General features: G+C 36.4%; 1 pseudogene across 1 annotated transcript; it reads left to right on the top strand.

Moving 5' to 3' along the window:
* Positions 1-4,668: 4,668 nt before the first annotated feature.
* LOC143548178 (auxin efflux carrier component 4-like) lies at positions 4,669-8,073 on the top strand (annotated as a pseudogene). The gene is made up of 5 exons (XR_013137901.1): positions 4,669-6,531; positions 6,881-6,966; positions 7,080-7,237; positions 7,438-7,514; positions 7,601-8,073. The product of XR_013137901.1 is annotated as an auxin efflux carrier component 4-like (transcript).
* The last annotated feature ends 240 nt before the right edge of the window (positions 8,074-8,313 follow it).

The following is an 8,313-nucleotide window of genomic DNA, read 5'->3' as shown; positions in this document are numbered from 1 at the left end:
TTATCTTTAAGGTAGATTTAGAAAAGGCATATGACTCTGTTCTTGGGCTTACCTAGAGTCTATAATGGGTTTTCTTGGTTTCGGTGAAAAGTGGATTAAATGGATTCGTGGTTGCCTTACGTCATCTCGAATCTCTGTTTTGGTTAATGGTAGTCCTTCCACTGAGTTCGTTATGGAAAGGGGTTTGAGACAGGGAGACCCGTTATCTCCTTTTTTATTCAACTTGGTTATGGAGGGCTTGCATGTGGCGGTGGAAGATTTGGTTTATTCAGGGATGTACTCGGGGATTCGGATTAGAAACAAGGACAAACCCATTTCCCACTTGTTTTATGCCGATGATGCTATATTTATGGGGGAATGGTCCAGGTTGAATATTCAGACGTTGCTAAACTTGCTTAAGGGTTTCTACCTCGTTTCTGGCCTTAAGATAAATCTGTCCAAATCTTCCATTTTTGTCTTTCAAGTTGATAGAATAGAGATTGAGTATTGGGCTTCTATCTCGGGTTGTAGTGTTGGTACATGCCCATTCTTTTACTTAGGTCTCCCGGTGGGTTTCAACATGAATAGAACTTCTGCTTGGAGTCCAATTATTAATAGGTTTCGTGATCGTCTTTGTAAATGGAAAACATGTGTGCTTTCGGTTGGGGCACGTTCCTTGTTTCTAATGTTGTCCTCGGGTCTTTGGGTACTTATTATATGTCCCTTTTCCTAGTGCCTGTTGTTGTTTTGAAGACCTTGGAGCGTATTCGTGCGAAATTCTTTTGGGGTTTTAAGGAGGATGAAAGAAAAATCCATTAGGTAGCGTGGAAAAAGGTGATGGCGTCTAAGCTTAATGGAGGGTTAGGTATTGGTTCTCTTGAGGTTTTTAACAAGGCTCTTACCCTTAAATGGTGTTGGAGGTTTGCAAATAAGAGGCATAGTCTTTGGGTGAGAGTTATTGAGGCGATCTATCGTGAAGGTGCATGAATTTTAAACGAGAGTGAAAGAGATATGGGATCTTCAACTTGGGGTACAATTGTGAAATTAAGGGACAATTTGAACAACCGTGGAGTTATCCCTTCTTCGGCTCTTACAAAGATTCTTGGAAACGGTGAAGATACTCGTTTTTGGGTTGACGTTTGGTTGGGGGACGAGCCACTAAAAAATATTTTCCCAAGACTGTTTGCTTTGAAAATAATAAATCATGCTCAGTGGCGCAAAGGTTGGGTTCGGAAGGGTGGCGTTGGCGAAGGCTTTTGAGAGGTGGAGTCGAATTTACTTCCTTTGATGAACTGGTACATTCTAATTCTGAGGTGCACCTTGGAGATAGTATGGATCGTTGGGATTGGGTTTGTAATGGGCTGGTAGGGTTCTCAGTTAAAGATATGAGATTGTTGATGGAGGGACACTTTCTGCCAACCAGTGTTTCTCCAACTATTTGGTATAAATACATTCCGAGAAAGATCAATATTTGTGCTTGGAGGATTTTGATGGATCTTCTCCCCACCCGATGTTATTTGGTAGACAGAAATATAGATATTCCCTCTGTTCTGTGTCCGTTTTGTGACCTTTGTCCGAAGTCGGCTAGTCATATTTTTGGTGTTTGTCCTTCTATCTCTCAGATTTGGAGCAAAATTGCCTCTTGGTTGGATATTCGGTTTCCGGTGGATCGTTCTCCTTCTCCTCTCATGAATTGGCTTATTTCGATTCACTTAGTGGAAAAGAAGAAAGAGTTAGTGGGTTCGATTATCTTTATCACTTGGTGGAATATTTGGAGGCTGAGAAACGAAATCATCTTCAAATTAAAAGGAAGTAAGAGCATTCTCATCCAACCCCTCATATTATATGAGGGGGTGTTTTTATAATATAGAGAGTGATTTAAGATGTTGTGAGCGAAGAGTTTTTGTATTTTAGAAAACGTGGTGATTTTTCTGTATATTTGAAAAACTACTGTTCACCTCTATAATTTTTTAATATATTTTGAAAATGGTTGTGGGTAAAGGAGAGAGAAATGGTAATGATAAAGGTATAAAAAATATTATTTAATTAAAAGAGAGAGATAAAATGTAGTTTGTTTTTAATGTAATTTTGGATTTAGGGATAGAGGGTTGGATGGGAATGCTCTAAGGATCGTCTTTTTGATGACATCGTTCAATTATCTTTTTTTTTGGTATAGTGGTCGATCTAGTAAATGTCATGTTTCTTGGACAGAGAAGTGAAAAAGGCGGAAGTAGAAACTCAAATATCATAAATCATCGAGCAATGAAAGGTAGCAATCCTCGAGAAGTGGGAGCATAAATCATCGACATATGAACATGTAGAGATGTCCTAATTTAGTCTCTCATAAATCATTGAAAAGCCTAGAATAGATTTATGAAATTCCAATTCTCATAACTTAATTCAGTTATGAACTCAAAATTTCATTGAATCATCCATACTAAATAGTTGCACTAATCGAAACTTCATAATTCCAAACTTCATTGGTTTTGAAATCCATAATACGTTGAATCATTGGTATGAACAAAATCATCACTGGATTATGTTAATTACAATTATACATGTGAATGTTAATGTTAAACTCTACTAAGCTTGTTAATTGTTATTATGTAATGGTATATAGCCTGATTTGATTTGCTGACCACTTGGTTAAATTGTAAAATTTTTCATTCCTAAATTGTTAATCACTTAATTATTCTGTTAATTTGCACGATTTATTTCGTAAACCTGCTAAGCTTGTTAATAGCTTATCATATCAAAACGATATTATTGGAAGTATGAATACGATCATTCTAAAAGTGAAATAAAAAAATGAACTAGAAACTTTAATTAAATCACAAAAGGACATAGCAATTAAATTTGTAAAACTGTTCATACTTCGATCTTGTTTAAGCCCTAAAATTCGTTGAGCCGCTGATAAGAGACAATGATTGGGACGAGTGGTTAAGGAACCCACTCGTCATTGTAGTTTGCTTGTTTTGTTTTCGGCTGCATGTCGAATCATTTTATTATATTATATATGTCGTTCAAAAATAAAAGACAATGAAAACATATGATTTATATGGTTATCCTTACGTCTTCTCACGTCACATAGAAACACAAAAATAAAAGGAATAATCGGGTGCTACAGTTATTTAAGTTGTTTTTCATTAAGAAAAGATAAAAAAATGTCATTTTTTAGTATTATTCCATATAAAATACATCATGCAACTGTGCAAATAATTCAGAGTTTATAAAAAGATTCACCATTTAGACCATGTGTAATGGGGTGACGTCCGTACCACCTCACCCATATTTCATCCGCCAAACCCTTTCATATGGGTGTCAAAAAGAAAAGGAGTCTCTATGAGCGCTAACCTTTTAACATACACAAGGACTTAGGGCAGTGAGCCACAATATTTTCTAACCTATCAAATTCACCGACTCATATTTTTATATAGAGAAAAAAAGTTAAAATAATAGTTGTGTTGCTTGTTAAACCATTACACGTTTTATATTTTAGTATTGATAAACATTTCTAGAAATGTCGGTATATCTATTATTTACATTTTTAGTTAGACATTTAAAAACTTAGGTTATTAATTATAGTTTTTGTATTTCCATCACAAAATGTTTAAAATGGTAATTCCATATCCAGCTTATTGTGTCACTAGTCACTACCGTGGGTCTTTAATATTTGTCAGCGGCATTTTACTCTTTCGGGTAAAGAGTGAACTCTTCTATAATTATTTTGATATTTTTTAACCTTTTACAGAAGTGTGACCACTGACTACAATATTTCTGTATTAATTATTGAAAAAATATTTTATCAAACTTATTAAGTTACAGTCTTACAGACCAAGAAGAGTCACATCTGTAATTTTTATATGTTTTCATGTCACTAGGACCCGGAATCGTACACGATGGTTCAATTAGGAAATCATTTTTTTTAATATGATAAATCACTTCTTGTTACTTTGTCACTCGGGTTTGGCAATCTATTAGCAACTGGTATCAAATTACTTCTATTTGTGCATTTTCGGTTCAGGATTTACTTAAGATCCATGAAATTAACAGGCAATCTTGGTCATTAGAAAAGCAAGGCGTTATATTGAATCATTTTCACGGTGGATTTGTATATTCGGAAATCAATTAATAAAGTCGTGTTTTCAAACAAACCGGCTAGTGTTTCGAAAACTATGAAAATCTTTAGGTTACCTTTGGTTAAAAAAACGTTTGCAAGTAAAAATATATTATGGTTTAACGGGTGTAAGTTCTCGTATTACGATTATTTGGTTCCAAAGCCTTGTTAGTTGTTAAATGAAATTTGTCATTCCAATTTTTTTTAAATTACATAAACTTACATTAATTTCTATGGTTAACTTTTAAAATTTGACATAAAATACACGTAAAACATTTTTTTTAAAGTAAAAAATAAATAACGTAAACATGTCAATCCGTCAGATTAACATCAACACAACCCTTTTATCTAAACCAAGGCCAACTATGAGGTATGGTGGGGTGGTTGACCGACCCCGGCCCGACACCCCTATTGACCCGAAATCTATATATATTTTTAATTATATATATATATTTGAAAAAAAATATATTTTTAATGTTTAAACTCAATTACTCAACTCAATTAAGGCTCAAAACCATTTTCGCATTCAGCCCAAAAATTATAAACAATTTTCGAAGACAGACATAATCTAAACATGTCCATAACTGAAGCTGATACCAATCTCAACCTATTCACATCAATCTCAAACTTATAAATTTCGTGTTATATTCTCCTTTCATATCAAACATTAATACTCAATAGATTTTGATACGAAAGAAATTAATAAAGAAAAAAAGAAAAAAAAATAAATTTCCTTTATTAATATATAATTTAATTAATTTGAGCAACCACACTCACTACCTTCCTTCTCTTTATATACTATTTCCCACCCCCTTCTCACTTTCCAATTCCTCTCACCCCAAAACTTAAATCCACACAAATTCGTTACAAACTCGTCGCAAAAATGATCACAGCCCATGACTTCTACACGGTCATGTCCGCGATGGTCCCGTTATACGTCGCCATGATCCTCGCCTACGGTAGCGTCCGTTGGTGGAAAATATTCACCCCGGACCAATGCTCGGGCATCAACCGTTTCGTCGCTATTTTCGCCGTACCGCTTCTTTCATTCCATTTTATTTCAATGAACAACCCGTACGCAATGAACTTTAGGTTCATCGCGGCGGACACGTTATAAAAAATAATAATGCTAGTTGTACTAGGCCTATGGGCCAACTTTACCAAAAATGGTAGCCTAGAGTGGATGATAACTATATTTTCTTTATCCACTCTACCTAATACACTTGTCATGGGGATCCTGTTATTAACTGCCATGTACGGCGAATACTCGGGATCCTGATGGTACAAGTGGTGGTACTGCAGTGTATCATCTGGTACACTTTACTTTTATTTCTATTCGAGTATCGAGGCGCCGAGACTTTGATAATGGAACAGTTTCCCGAAACTGCGGCTTCTATTGTTTCGTTTAAGGTCGAGTCCGACGTCGTGTCGCTCGACGGGCATGACTTTTTAGAGACCGATGCCGAGATTGGGGATGATGGGAAGTTACATGTCACGGTGCGGAAGTCGAACGTGTCGAGACGGTCGTTAGGGATTGGGTCGGTTTCGGGAATGACTACGCGCCCGTCGAATTTAACGGGTGCGGAGATTTATAGTATGAGTTCGACCCCGAGAGGGTCGAATTTTAATCACTCGGATTTTTATTCCATGATGGGGTTCCCGGGTGGTCGGTTGTCGAATTTTGGTCCGGCGGACGCGTATTCGGTTCAATCGTCAAGAGGTCCGACTCCGCGACCGTCGAATTTCGAAGAGAGTACCGCGCCGGGCCCGCTTAATATGAATTCTCCATGGTTCGGGTTTTACCCCGCCGCGCAAACCGTGCCAGCGTCGTATCCCGGGCCAAACCCTGACATAGCGTCAGCTGGCACGAAAACCACTAAAAGTCAACAACCGTCAGTTCAACAGCAGCAGCAACAACAACAGCAACAAAATGTGTCACAAAATAAAGTCACTACTGACAACAAGGAGCTCCACATGTTTGTCTGGAGCTCCGGTGCCTCGCCAGTTTATGAAACTGGCGGGCTCCACGTCTTTGGCGGGAATGAATTCGGGTTGACAACGGACCAGTCCAGTCGACCCGAAAACCAACCCCAGCCCGCCAAGGAGATCAGGATGACGGTTCCGTCTGATCTCCACCGAAACGGTGAAATGAAAGACAAGTTTAGTTTCGGTGGAGACCGGGACGGAACCGGAACCGGAACCGAAGACAAGAACAACAACGAGGTTCAAATTGGTTTGAATAAAATGGGTTCAAGTTCCACGGCGGAGCTCCACCCAAAAGGTGTCACCGGAGATGAAAATGTTGCCGGAAAACATATGCCGCCGGCGAGTGTGATGACTAGATTAATATTAATAATGGTTTGGAGGAAACTGATTAGAAAACCAAACACATATTCTAGTCTCATTGGCTTAATCTGGTCACTTGTGTCGTTCAGGTAATTAATTATCCAACGTGTCAGTCAAAACCATATCAAAATATATCTATTATTATATTTTTTAAAATATATTAAAAAGAATAAGAACAGGATAAGGCTTTCACAAATATAAAATAAATAAATAGTTAATTATTATTTTTTCTTATCACCGTATGTTACGCCACATAGTTCTTTTCTTGTGGCGACACAACGACCGTCAAATGGCAGTCGTTGGTATAGTCTCCGTTTAAGTCAATATAGTCTATAGTCTGGTCAGAATTGGATATCGGGACTCTCCAAATATGAAAAGTGCGATACCCTGCGGTTTTAAAAAGAATTAATATTTTTTTTATTTATTTTGTGATTATAGGTGGCATTTGGCTATGCCAACAATAATTGAAAAATCTATCTCAATACTTTCGGATGCTGGTCTTGGAATGGCTATGTTTAGCTTAGGTAAGTTTTAATATTTAAAAAACATTCATTTATTCTGAAAAATTTGTATTTAATATTTTAATGTTATATTGTTATAAGTTTTATAGGACTAATATTTGTGAAATGTTGTTAAGGTTTGTTTATGGCGCTTCAACCCAAGATGATTGCATGTGGTAACCAAGTAGCTTCATTCGCAATGGCGGTGAGGTTTCTGACTGGACCGGCGGTGATGGCAGCGGCTTCTATTGCTGTAGGGCTTCGTGGTACCCTCCTTCATGTCACGATCGTACAGGTAATGTTGTAGACTTGTAGTTATGTTACATGATTGTAGTCACCAACTCTTCACCTACATTTCGTTATCATTTGTTATGAACTAGTATTATTTTAATTTAAAGATACTAACTTTCATGTGTCATGACATAATCTTTTTATTTTATTATTATGTATTATTTTAGCATGTTTGTGATTTTATTAAATTGATTAATTTGACAGGCTGCACTGCCCCAAGGGATTGTTCCTTTTGTTTTTGCGAAAGAATACAACGTACATCCCGCGATTCTTAGTACTGCGTAAGTATTTGTACGTAATGGATACTGATAAAAATGTTAAGAGTTTTGTATTAACGTATTTTTTATGATTTTTTATTAAAACACAGGGTTATCTTCGGGATGTTGATAGCGCTACCCATAACTCTAGTCTACTACATCATTCTTGGATTTTGAGAAGAAAGAAATGTGTTTTTTTAAGGTTTATGAAGTGTCCAAGACAATTGGAATAAGGAATTTTTGAGTTGATGTAAGGACTATGCTTCCTCTATCTCCAAATGTTGTATCTTTTAATATGCATATTTTCAAGAATTGAGGAAAGCAAGGAGATGGTTTAAAGAAGGGAGACAAAGATGAGCATAAAAGGGGGGATTTAATCTTTTTATTTTTGGGGGAAAGAAATATATTATTAGTGATATATTAGGAGAAAGTTTAGGATTGATGGGAAGGAGAGTTATGTTTTTTTAATGAATTTGGGTTCTTGTTTGCTTGTGGCGTGTGCAATATCTCTTTTGATGTAATTATTTAAGGTTTTAATTAAATATGATGTAAAGGTTTTATGGTTTATTGACTACTTCATGGTGTGAATATAACTACCTTAATGTTCCATATGCTTATGAGTTGTGATAGTAATTCTCTTGATAAGCAAATCTTATATATAATTAAAAAAAATGTTCTTTTGGAAAGTAAGCGTAAAGACAAAGGTTTAACTAGCTGGTCGGAAGATCAACGGACCCTGATTTCCCTGATTTCCTCTGGCATCGCCAACCGTTACTAGGGTGTAAGTATGATCAAAAGGTAATTACTTATTACATTGTGATGG

The sequence above is a fragment of the Bidens hawaiensis genome, unplaced genomic scaffold, assembly GCF_021521415.1.
Source record: "Bidens hawaiensis isolate Kalapana, Puna unplaced genomic scaffold, B.hawaiensis_p1.1 tig00014923_1, whole genome shotgun sequence".
NCBI classification, from domain to species: Eukaryota; Viridiplantae; Streptophyta; class Magnoliopsida; order Asterales; family Asteraceae; genus Bidens; species Bidens hawaiensis.
The sequence above is the reverse complement of the archived record's forward strand: the minus strand, read 5'-3'. Positions and strand labels throughout refer to the sequence as shown.